The 13234-nt window shown below is 31.5% G+C and overlaps 1 long non-coding RNA gene across 1 annotated transcript; it reads right to left on the reverse strand.

The window, feature by feature from the left end:
• Positions 1 to 1289: 1289 nt before the first annotated feature.
• On the reverse strand, positions 1290 to 1945 carry LOC114415270. The gene is made up of 2 exons (XR_003667338.1): positions 1855 to 1945; positions 1290 to 1558 (listed from the first exon to the last, which is right to left on the reverse strand). It is a non-coding gene; the product is annotated as an uncharacterized LOC114415270 (long non-coding RNA).
• Between the last annotated feature and the right edge of the window lie 11289 nt (positions 1946 to 13234).

Below are 13234 nucleotides of genomic sequence, written 5' to 3' on the forward strand. Positions count from 1 at the left end.
AACTAAAGTAAATGTTTCTTGCTTCTTGCGCCTTCAATTTTGCTTCTTCCGCGTTTTTAAGCTTTTGAACACCTAATATCTAATGCACGCTTACATTTCAAAAAAGCTAATTCAAAATGTAGTTTTATATTACGGATTAAGTGGAGGAAAGAATAAGGGAGGTAGACGAAGTAATTGTCAAGTGAAAGACTTTAAAAAATTTAACCTACGTTATTCAATATAGTGATCCATCTGTATAGTCTAATCCTGAAAATTTAATTGAGAAATTTTTAGAAACCAAGTGTCATTTTATTGGCAAAAATATCAATTAAGGTCTCTTTTACAAATTATTTATCTAAATGGGTCTATTATGAAATTATTTATTTTGTGGGTCTATTTTTTTCTACAAAGCACTTCTCCGTTGACCGCGTTCATTGTAATAACGACACGTGGCATGACGGACTAGGTGGCAGGGCTGTGGGACAGGGACGGGAAGTGCTGCTTGCTGCTGACGCAGGCACGACGAGACGCACCCGTTTGCCAGGCGCCCCGTTTGCCAGGCGCGACCAGACGTGTTGGTTTGTCATAGGCTTCCTTTCACGCTTCCCTATAAAATTCCTCCTCCTCCTCCTTCATTCCATTTGCACATGATAGATAATAAATAAAAAATAACGATATATTTAAATACATTTTACTAATAATTTTATTATAACAAAAAGGATATCCATAAATACTAAAATAATTAATAACATTAACACCATTAAATGTATATAAAAAAACCCATAAATTCAAGTCTTCTATATAAATAAATATTAACAACAATAATTTCATTAAATGCGACAATAAAAATATATCCAATATATTTTTAAAAATAATAATATAATAAAACAAAAACTATAAAAATCACAAATAAAAAATAATAATAATATTATCATTGAAAATATTTAAAAAATACCAATTAGGGTCCCTTGGGGTCCATTTTACAAATTATTTATTTTAAATGATAATACTATTATTAATGATAATATTATCATTTTTTAAATACCAATTAGGGAATCGTGGAAGGGAGTGCCTGACAGATGAAACCTTTAGTCGCGTCTGGCAGACGAGCGCATCTAGTTGCACCTGTGTCAGCAGCGCTTCCAGCCCTGTCCCACAGCCCCTGCTATCTAGTTCGGTTATGTCACGTGTTACTATTACAATGAACGCAACCAGCAGAAAAGTGTTTTGTAATAAGAAAAACAGACCCATAAAATAAATAATTTCAGAACAGACCCATTTAGATAAATAATTTGTAAAAGAAACCTCAATTGTGATATTTTTGCCCATCTTATTTGTATAATGTTAACTCATAATTTTGGGTACATGAATAATATAATTATAAGTTAACACCGATAGAAACAAGTACATTGGTTAGCGCCATATGTACTATTACTCTTAATAATGCATTCCGCAGCGGCCAATTTGCCATTGAATAACTGTCCGCATCGCACTTTACACACGTCAAAGCCACAGTTGCTCGGTTGTGCCACATGCACGCATATTTTATGTGCAACAATTTCATTTGTGATTAAAACAACTAAAATAACAAGAAAACAAAGTTAGCAAAGATCAAATACTGAAAAGTTATGCAAAACATGTGTATGCATACATAGAGAATAAAAAGAAATTAATTGAAATAAACCCATAATGTTTTTTACAATGTTATTTATTATTTAATAGAGATTTCATGTAGGTTTTCATTTTTTATAATAACTACTTCAAAAATCATTTTAAAAATAATTTTTAATTAATTGATAGTGTAAAAAAATTACAATTATAATATATAACAAATAAATTCATAAAAAAGTCAATATATAATGAGAATTTGTAAACCTGAAATGATAAGGAATAAAGCAAAATATTGCATGAAAGACATCTTAGCCATCTTCAAATCAGCAATGCCAATAACGAATTTATCTTTGTTGTTTGATGTGAATTACAGTTTGAAGTGGAGTCAAGGGTTTATATAAACAAAAAAAGTTAGTTTAAACATCCTTTCAATAACAATTTTCCTTATTAATTTGGCATGTATATGCAAAGAGAATCTGTCCGATGACGTATCTCTTTTTGATGTAGAAAAAATAGTTATTGTCTAATGTCAAATTTCTATTGAAGTAATTCTTTTAGACAATTGGGTTGATGCTTCTATGAATGACAAGTATCGTGAATTGAACTGTCTTTAATGTTTTTCTAGAGCTGAATTTATTCTTGAGAGAGAATCATACTTTGTAGTGCTTGATTTGGTAAAAAAAAAATGATTTTGTTTTAAGATTTTCATATTGAAATGTTTTGACCAACTATTTGGTTTAGAGATATGATATACATACAATAAATAAATTGAACAACAATCAATTAATGTATTATACAAAAGACAGTTGTTGATTGATTGAAATTGTCAGCACACATGTTACACTATGAAAAAAAGTTGTTCCGCTTTGTTTTCAAAATTTAAAATTATCATAAAAAATAAAAAAAAAAATTATTTCCAGGGAATCTATATTTAATTAATAGTTACCATGTTTAAAAACAATAAATTCATTCAGATTACATAATTAAATATTTGCAAATTTAAAATATTTAATATTATTAATAATTTACAAATAAAGTGTTGTTATCCCTTAACTATCGTGATTTGTAAATCAATCAATTGTAACAAAAAAATGAATCTAAACTATTGTGATTAATAAGATATTTGATATGTTTATATCTTGACTATTTATTACTCAAAAGATTTGTTGTATACAAATCTGTCTTTCTAATAATTAATTTATTCAATGGAAATAACAAATTGATCCAAAATATAAATAATCAATTATCAATATCTACATATCTTATAAAACATAGTTGCTAAATTTCCATGTTTGAGTACGTGGTCAGAAATGATCAAATTAGGTCCCACATAATTAATTTCTTTTTCCTATTAAAACAAACAAAATAAAATTTAATAAAAAAACAAAATGATCAGTAAAGAAAATGAAATCACATTTGATTTTTTTTAAATCAAACACACCTAAATTAATATGAAGAGAAAAATTAAAAACGATTAAAAACTTGAAAACGTAAAACTCAATCATGGACAAACTCATTTAATATTTTTTTTTAAAAATTATACCAACCTTTTTAGTAGAAACTCTGGTATGGTTTTACAAAAAGCATTTGATACTAACCAATAACAATATATCTTCTCATTTATATATTTTTAAGAAAAAATAAGTATTTAAGGAAAACTCATTTACTTAAAAAAAAGGTTGGTATGATTTATTTGCTTAAATCTACAAGCATATATCAATTGATTTAAGCAATTAATATATTAAAGAGTAGTTTAGTTAGTTAATATATTCAAATAGTTAATTAAGATAATTTATATCACTATTTAAAATTCAATTGTTTTTATTAAACCTTGAATATACATTATAAATAATCTATTTTATAATCTATTGAGTGGACATTAAACTTTATTAAGAGTTTTTATCATACACTTTTTTTCTTCTTTTACTCTATTGTAAACATCACTATTTTTTGCCGTTATTGAATTCATTTTGTTTTTTGCATTTTCTTTCTTTAGGGTAATTTTATAATATATCAATTATTTTTTCTTACACATGTTTTTCTTCTTCTTCGTGTATTTTATTTATAGACTTTCTTTGATGTTCCTATTCTCTCCTTTGTAATTGTTTTTGTACAAGAAAAAGAAAAATCCCTTGTATTTTATTGGGTGTATTGCAAGATCTTATGAATTTTTTTGTTGACATGCAAAAGCTAATGTGTTCTCATCCTTTCTCGGTAATGTTCACATCTTATTCTTATATTGGTAATACGCTTTTTCTTAATTTTATTATTTTTCATTTTAAAGATTGTTGGTACATTTCATTTCACTTAGCACTTCCTTTTTTTGGTGAGTTAGAATTTCCATTATTCATATTGATTTAATATTTTTTAACTTCTATTTCTATTATTTTATGTTGCACTATTTTTTACTATCCAATGAATTACTATTTATCATTTTTTTCGAAAAAAAAGATTAAAACACTACCGACCTCTTTTAAAAGCTATACCCCTAGAATCATCAGCTAAAATGCTAGGAGGAATGTGATCAATACAAGATATGAAATAACTACCATTATTTCCCAAATAATTATATGTATCATAAAATAATTAAAATAAATAATAATCTAATATATTAATACTAATTTCAACAATAATAATAGTTTTCTTTTAAATATTTGTTAGTTATCATTAAAGATTAACTATTATAACAAGACATTATCCAATGATAACAATTTTTTTTATTAGTTTAAGTGTTATAAATGAAATAAATAATAAAATATTTCTATAAATATGAAAAATTCAGTAAAAAATAAAATTTAATTGTTATTTTTAAAAAAAATGTATATATAGTCAAACATTTATAAAATCAATTTTTTATAAAAAAAATGATTTTGTATAAAACATTAAATAATATAAGACATTAAAATTTTAGTATCATGGTTACAAGAAAAAGTGAAAAAAAAAATCATAATTAAAATATATTATCATTCAAAATATAGTATCCTAAATATGTAAATATGTTTTGGTAATAATAGTATTGTGAAAATAAAATTTTGATATTTGAAGAAAGTTAGAATTTTTTCCTGAGGTGAATATGTGAAAAATCTTTTTTGTATATTTTTCCTGAAAGGTAAACGATCCTAATTTAAATAGAAAAAAGGTTTAATAAGGCATAATATCATTTCAAAATACGGTGGTAAAAAACATTAAATAAGAAAACAACATTTTTTATTATTCTACTATTTTAAATTAAAAGAGGACTATAAACTAATATACTATTAATTTTTAATAAAATCAATATCACGATAATGCCGATCAAATTTTTTAAAATTATATTAAATTAATAATTATTAATAATGAAAAATTATTAATTTTAATTAATTAGATGGTGCTAGTTCATATATGGATGAAGAACGTAATTGTACAACTAATTTATGTATATTAAAAATAATATATTAGAATTAACATAACATTTTAATTTAAGAATTATTTAGAAAATTAACTTAAAATGTATTTACTTATACTATTTTAATTAAAATAAAAAGTATTTACTTACTTAATTTTTATTATAATTATCTATACTATTTATTTTATTTTAATATTGACTAATTAGTAATTAATAGATGAATATGGAGACCAAGAATATTGTACATCGCATAAAAATTTAATATAACATTTCAAAATATATGATGACAAAATAATATTGATAAAAAAGTTAATATAACATTTTAGTAATTTAATTAAGAGCTGATAAAAAATTAATTAAGAGATATTGATAGAGGGTAATACACCTTATTAATTATGACAAATTACAAATATAAAATTAAGTGTTAGTTATTATAAAGATTTAGCAATTTATGACATGTTTCTGAACAAGTGTTTTTTGTAAAAACAGATACAACATTTTTCTTTAAAAAATAATAAAACTATTTTTTAAGCAAAAGAAATTTAAAGAAACAAACCAAAAAATAGAAAACTATTTATTTTATGCAAAAAAAATTTTTTAACAAATAATTTAAACAAACGGACCCTTAATTAAAAGCTGATAAAACGTAATTTAATTAAGAAATATATTAATAAAAGACAATATAACTTGTTAATTATGACATATTACATATATGAAACTATGACCTATAATTTAAAAGTCACATTTGACAATACAACTCCTTAATTTAATTTAGAGTTTGAAATTTATTATATAATTTCATTTGTTTATACAAACTTTTTTTAAACAATTTAGTCTTTTTTAATGTTATAGAAATTTCTTTTACTTAAATATAAATTTATGATTGTATAAAAAATATTCACGTTAAATTATCTTCTATTACTTATTAATAAATAAGTTTTGTATTGAAGATATTTTGAATTAATTTTAGATTTTTTTTTCTAATAATACAAAAAAAAAATTAAATTTGTCAACATAATTTGTATATAATCCAAACAAATATTCCTCCAAATTTACCTATGCATCACACGGGTACTAAGCTAATATTATATAAAATACTTGGGCTGTCAACACACATGTCACGCTATGATAAAAGGGCATCCCATTTTGTTTTCAAATTGTATGTAATAAATATTTCCTATTTCCTCCGTCATAATTAAATATTGATAAAGAAGAGATTACTCGAATAAAAAAATATACATGAGATTAATTATTTTATTACTTCGTAACAAACATAAAAATATTTTTTCTTCTCCTATATTTCTAGGACTAAAAAATCTCTGTAAAACAAACGCCTTATTCGGTCTTTATTTTTCTTCCAAAAAAAAACTTAGGTCTTTATTGGTATATTTAATAATGTAACCAACTGGAACGTGTTGAACAAGAAAAGGAAGATGAGAAAGATGCAAGAAAAGGAGGGCAAGTCCAAGAGGAATAAAGAGTTTAAGTTCTAAAGGTGGATTCATGTATTTCTAACAGATGTCTCGGAGATTATAAATAAAGAAGGAAATTGTGATTTATGGTATTAGCATTTTTGAATTGTATCAACCACCGCGGTTGCAACTTAGCTTTGTAGTATTGGAGAGAACTTAGTTTGATTGGCACAATAGAACTATTTGATCTTATTCTTTTTTCGGTGATCGAGTCTCAAGTTATTGCTATTATTATCTACTAGGGAAACACACATTCCATACTATTTTTCATGTTTTTTTAATAAAAAATATTAATAATAAAAGTTAGTAGGTAATTTGTGAAAATAATTGTATATATGGCATTAGCATTATGATGTAGTTATAGCGATAAAATAAATATAAAAATGTGTACACCATGTTGTTTTTATATATAGTCATAGATAAATGAGCATCGGAAGGTGAGAGGCCATAAAGCCAACTATGTGCATTATAGCTTGCAGGATACGTGGGGTAATTTTTAACATTGTTTAATAGTGTAACAAAAACCTCATAAAAAAATAGTGTAGGAAAACCACTTGGCTAAGGCTAAGGCATGGGTATATGGGATAGTTAAGGGAAAGCAACTACTATGATGTGGGAAAAGAATGCACGTAATTGTAGAATAAATTTCTAAGAATTGAAAAATTACTAAAATAATGGGTGGTGTGTCTGTAACATTCGAAGGGAAGATGGAAAACTGATATATGTTTTTAAAATTTAGTTATCATGGGAGATATGGCTATGGCACCTGTGTAAATTGATAAATGGGTTTTAAATGAATGATGCTAAAGGTGTTGCACGTTTAAGAGTGCTTCACAAATTTAGTTACATTCAAATTGATATGGGCGGGTGCTCTTCATGTTTTATGGGGAAATAGAATTTTTATAATTTAAGTTATAATATTCTATGGTTAAAAAAAGTTATATTCTAATAAAAGGAATCGGACAATTATTTTGTGAAAAAAAAAACGGTATGTTAAATTGTAATGGTTTAATTGAGGTTTAATTACGCATATAATTTTTAATCCCTAAGTTTATATGTAGGAACTAATTAAAAAAGATTAAAATTGTAAGTGTGGGATCTAAAATTGATGACTTTTAACTAAGAACTAAAAGAATAAAATTTGTATAATCATAAATATTAAATGAATAATTAAACTTTTAATATGTATATATGAGCTAGAAGATGACACTTGCATAATATAGTAAAATTAAATCCTGATTTAATATAATAAAATAAAAGTGAATTAGATATTATTAATATATAAATGTTTAGCTTCATATTTTAGTGGGTATAATTTTTTAACACAATAGACATTAAATTGGGAAGTCAAATATAAAGATAAACTGCACTATTTTTTCCAGGACGAGGCTAGGGTGAAGTTTGCAAACCGTGGATCACCTGGAAATTATATATTTTGACCTGTTATTGCTAGTTAACTGGGATTAATGACCGGCATTGTTGAATTAAAAATAATAAAATTGTTAATATGTAGTTGTATTACAATGAAGGGTGTTTTTGAAAATACAATGGTTTACTACTACAAAACATTGATTTAACATCGCTTTTTTAACAAATCGAAGTTAAGAAAAACATAGTGGTATTTTGGTAAATTAGTTGATTTAATTAACAACGATTTTGAAAAAACTGATGTTAAGTAAGTGATGTTAACATCGGTTTTTTGAAAAACCGATGTTAACTTTTTAATGTTAACATTGATTTTGAAAAAACTGATGTTAACATAAACTAGTTAACATTGATTTTTTAAAAAAATCGAGGTTAACATTATAAAGTTAACATCGGTTTTGTTTAAGAAACCGATGTTGTCTAATTGATAAGTTAAAAACCCAAAAATCTATTTACCCCTTGCATGATTAGTTTGGTACAAAAACTCTTTCTCCTTTTCTTCCTCATCCCTCAGATACTATGTCCTCCTCACTCAAGCTACCATTGAGGTTCGTTGTTTAGGTACGTGGCTCCACAAGTTCCCATTCGTGACTGGCGCGATTTAGGTACGTGGGCAAACCTTGATGTTGCTTTAACATTTATCCCTATAGAATGTTAACTTCGGGTTGGTGAGTTTGTTGTTTCGTAGGTTTTTGACATAGTCTTGGTTCCTAGTTGGTGGGTTCGTGAGTTGCTGGGTTCGTGAGTTCTTGAGTGGGTGGGTTCGTGAGTTGGTGAGTTGCTAGGTTCGCGAGTTGGTGAGTTGCTGGGTTCGCGAGTTCCTGAGTTGGTGGGTTCGTGAATTGGTGGGTTCTCGGGCTGGTGAGTTCGTTGTTTAAATCTATTGGTTTTGTTTGCTGCAATGATTGTTATTGGTGCACCATTTTCTTGTTTGCTGAGTGCCATTGTTTTGTTTTGGGGTATAAGAAAACAAGATGTAGTTTGCATTGGATGTTTGTTTTGAACAATGGTTTTGATAATCCTAACCCTAACCTAAGACTTCGTTGCCTCACTCCTGTGCACATTAAGTGATTGATTCAAGAAAAAGAAAGAAAGGTTCATCTGGAAACCTATTTCCCCTCTAAAACTCTAATCCTCCTTGTTGTGGTGTCACTTTGTATGTGAAAAGTCGTTACACTCCCTTGCAGGCTCCAGTAGTTATGTTTTGTCTTGGACTAGAAGCCTTTTTAGAATTGGATCTTATGTCAATTAAGTCAATACACAGATTTTAGCTCTCAAATGCAAGTAGAAAATTATTTCACAGAACCTTATGATGAGTTGTTCTTTAAGGTATAGAGGAATAAGTTTGTAACTTTTATTGATAAATTTGATATTAGTTTACAGTGATATATATACAAGTGAACAACCCTAATATGTAGTGAATCAAGCTACCAATCTCCTAATAATTCTCAACAAATCAGAATTGGAAATAACAGATTTGCACAGATTTGCACGGCTAAATAATTAAAGGAATTGAAAACTAGTTATTATGATTGATATCCTCCCGCAAGTTGTATAATCTGGATGAGAGATGCAACTTGGACAGTAGCGATTCGAACCGAGGGCGAAGCAGAGGCTTTGTTAGAATATCAGCAAGTTGATCATCGGTAGACACAAAAGACACTCGAAACTTGCCATGTTGAACATGTTCTCCGACAAAGTGGTAGGCTAAGGCTATATGTTTCATCCGAGAGTGGAAGACAGGATTAGCACTGAGATTTGTGGCACCAAGATTGTCACAGTATATGACTGGATTGGCAGTGGGCATGTGACCAAGTTCTGTGAACAAGGAAAGAACCCATAATAGTTCACTAGCCGTGTCAGCCAAGACTTTGTATTCTGCTTCAGTTGATGATCGAGCAACAGAACGTTGTTTGCGGGAGCTCCAGGAGATGGGAGTGTTACCGAGATACAACAAGTAACCAGTGGTTGAAACATAATCATCCTTGTCACCAGCCCAATCAGCATCCGAGTAGGCATGAAAGGTCAAAGGAGCAGTCGCTGAGATGAAGACTCCTTTGTCACAAGAGCCCGCCAAATATCGGAGCACTCGTTTGAGTGCAGACCAATGCGTCGTTCTTGGATTTTGCATGAAATGTGCGAGTTTGTTAGTGCTGAAGGCGATGTCTGGACGTGTAAGACTCAAGTATTGAAGGCTTCCAACCAGTGTGCGGTACTCCTTTGGAGAGGGTAGGAGATCACCAGAATCCTTAAGTAATTGAACACTCGCTAACAAAGGAGTGAATGCTGGTTTTGTATTTGTCATGCCTGATTTATGTAGCAAATCAATGATATATTTCCTTTGTGAAAGAAACATTCCTGCAGCGGAAGGAATTACTTCGACACCCAAGAAATAACTGAGACATCCAAGATCTTTTAACGAAAACCGAGCAGCAAGTGTGGCAATGAGTTTGGACAGCTCTGCAGATGAATTTCCAGTCATAATTATATCATCAACATATACTAATAAGTAAAGTGTAACCTCTGGTTTTTGGTAGATGAAAAGAGATGCATCTGCAGTGGAATTGACAAAACCAAGGGAGAGCAGGAATACGCGAAGCTCCGTATACCAGGCGCGGGGTGCTTGCTTCAGCCCATAGAGTGCCTTTTTGAGGCGACAAACATGATCAAGAAAGTTTTTGTTGACAAAACCAGGTGGTTGTATCATGAAGACTTCCTCCTTAAGTGTCCCTTGAAGAAATGCATTGTTGACATCAAGCTGACATATGGGCCACCCTTGACGAACTGCAAGAGTTAGGACAATGCGAATGGTCACCGGTTTAACAACGGGGCTAAAAGTTTCTGTATAGTCCCAACCAGAGTGTTGGTGAAACCCTTTGGTGACTAACCGAGCCTTGTAACGATCAATTGATCCGTCTGGATTTCGTTTGATTCGAAATACCCATTTACAGCCAACCAAATTTTGATCAGAGGACCGACTGACAAGATCCCAAGTGTTGTTGTGGTGTAAGGCATCAAATTCGGCTTGCATGGCTGAGCGCCAATCAGGGTCGCGAAGGGCCTGGGTGATGGTGTTGGGTTCAATGGGAGAGGAGGCTTGGACATGGAGATTAAGCTTTTGGATGGGTTTGATAATGTTGTTTTTAGACCGAGTGATGATCCCACCTCCATTTGGGTTGACAATGGTTTGGGGTGGTGAAGCAGAGAGTTGCGGGGATGATTGTGAGGTTGGAGGAGGAGATTGAGTGGGGTTTGTGGGTTCGGTGGAGGACTGGGCCATATATGGGGAGTTGGTGATGGATGGGGAGGAAGGGGCAGGAGATGAATCTTTCGGTGGGTTCATGGGTTGTAAGATGGAGAGTTGAAGTGGGCCTGTTTGTTGCTCCGGACTTGGACTAGCGTGAGTTACTAGGGAGTTGAACGGGAATTTAGATTCAACGAACTTCACATGCCGAGAGGTGTAGATCCTTCCTGTTGTGGGATCGAGACACAAATATGCATGTTGATCAGCCGAGTAACCTACAAAAACACACATAGCAGACTTTGGTGCAAGTTTATGGTTAGCATATGGTTTAATCCAGGGAAAACACAAACATCCAAAACACTTTAACTTATGATAATCCAGACTAATGTTGAGCAATTTAGAATAGGGTGATTGGTACCCAAGAATTGGAGTTGGGAGGCGATTTATGAGATAAGCGGCGGTGGTCATGGCGTGAGGCCAATAGGTGAAGGGGAAGCCCGAGTGATGGAGAAGAGAGAGACCGGTTTCAGCAATGTGACGATTCCGGCGTTCTGAAATTCCATTATGTTCAGGTGTATGAGGTGGCGTTGTATGATGACTTATACCATGATTTAGTAAAAAAGGGCAAAGACCAATATATTCGCCACCATTGTCTGTGTAAAGAATTTTTATTTTGTGATGATAGAAATTTTCAACTAGCGATTTAAATTTGGAAAATATAGTTTGCACATCAGATTTTTGTTTCATTGGATATAGCCAAATATAGCGAGTAAAATGATCAACAAACATGCAATAATAGCGAAGACCATCAATTGATAAAATAGGAGAAGTCCAGACATCAGAGAAAATTATTTCTAATGGATAACAAGATTTAAGAGTGGATTCATGGAATGGAAGTTTATGACTTTTGCTAATTTGACACGAGTTACAATCGGATTGCGGAAATTTATTTGAGCCTAAGGAAAAATGTTTCTGAACAAATTTGAAAATAGAAGATGAAGGGTGCCCAAGCCTATGATGCCATGATGCAGAGGATTCTGTTCGAGCCGTGTGGACGGAGGGTGAGGTGGCGGGCCAGAGATAGAGTCCATCCACACAGGAGCCTTTATGGGTTGTGTGACCCGTCTGCAAGTCCTTCACATAAAAAGAGTTTGGCAGGAAAACAACAGCAGAGTTGGTTTGTTGGGTAAGTTTAGAGACAAAGATTATTTTTTGTTTCATGGAAGGAACACACAAAGCATTAGACAAGGATAAATCATTAAGTAAAAGTGCTCCAGAATGAGTGATGTTTAAACCTGAACCATTACCCATAAACAGTGAGTCAGGACCAGTGTACGGATGATGAAGCGCCAGATTATCGAGATCATTGGTTACGTGATGTGTCGCTCCACTGTCAAACAGAAAATCATGTTGCGATGGGCCGGCAATTGCAGTATTGACCTGAACCTGTCCAGTGTGAGCCGGAGAGTTACGAGGTGGCGGTGGGACACTAGGATGCTGCTGCTGGAAGGTTTTGCACTGAGAGAGAACATGACCTTTGATGTTGCACCACTGACAGCGGCCGAGAAAAGGTTTGCGAGATGCTTTCGCATAGGTGTTTTTGAGAAGGATCCAGAGATCATGTGAGGTCTTGGTTTGAGACACCAGGGAGGCCACTTCATTAGAGAGAGTGGTGAGGAGAGCACCATATATAAGGCGGTCCTGTCGACGCCAAGTTTGGTAAGCAGGATTCTGAGTTGTTACCGGAAGTGATGCAGTGGTGGGGTCGTTTCCGACGGAGTCGGCGTCGAAGATGTTGGAGCGGTGAGGATCGTTTCTGACGGCGCAGGAAAAGATCCATCTGGATATTGGAGGAGATCATAGCTATCAAGGAGAGCTTCAACTTGTTGTTTCCAATTAGGATAATTGTTGGGAAGAAGTTTGGTGACATTGGTGAAAGTGATGCAAGCAAGGGGTTTGGATGGCTCATGGGGGTTGGGAATGAAGGAGTTGTTGTTGGCCATGGGAGGCAAGGGTGGGGAACGACGTCCTTAATTGAAGAAATAGGGAATGGGTGGATCGTTTAGGCTGATACCATATAGAGGAATAAGTTTGTAACTTTTATTGATAAATTTGATA

This window comes from Glycine soja, chromosome 6 (assembly GCF_004193775.1).
Source record: "Glycine soja cultivar W05 chromosome 6, ASM419377v2, whole genome shotgun sequence".
Taxonomy (NCBI): domain Eukaryota; kingdom Viridiplantae; phylum Streptophyta; class Magnoliopsida; order Fabales; family Fabaceae; genus Glycine; species Glycine soja.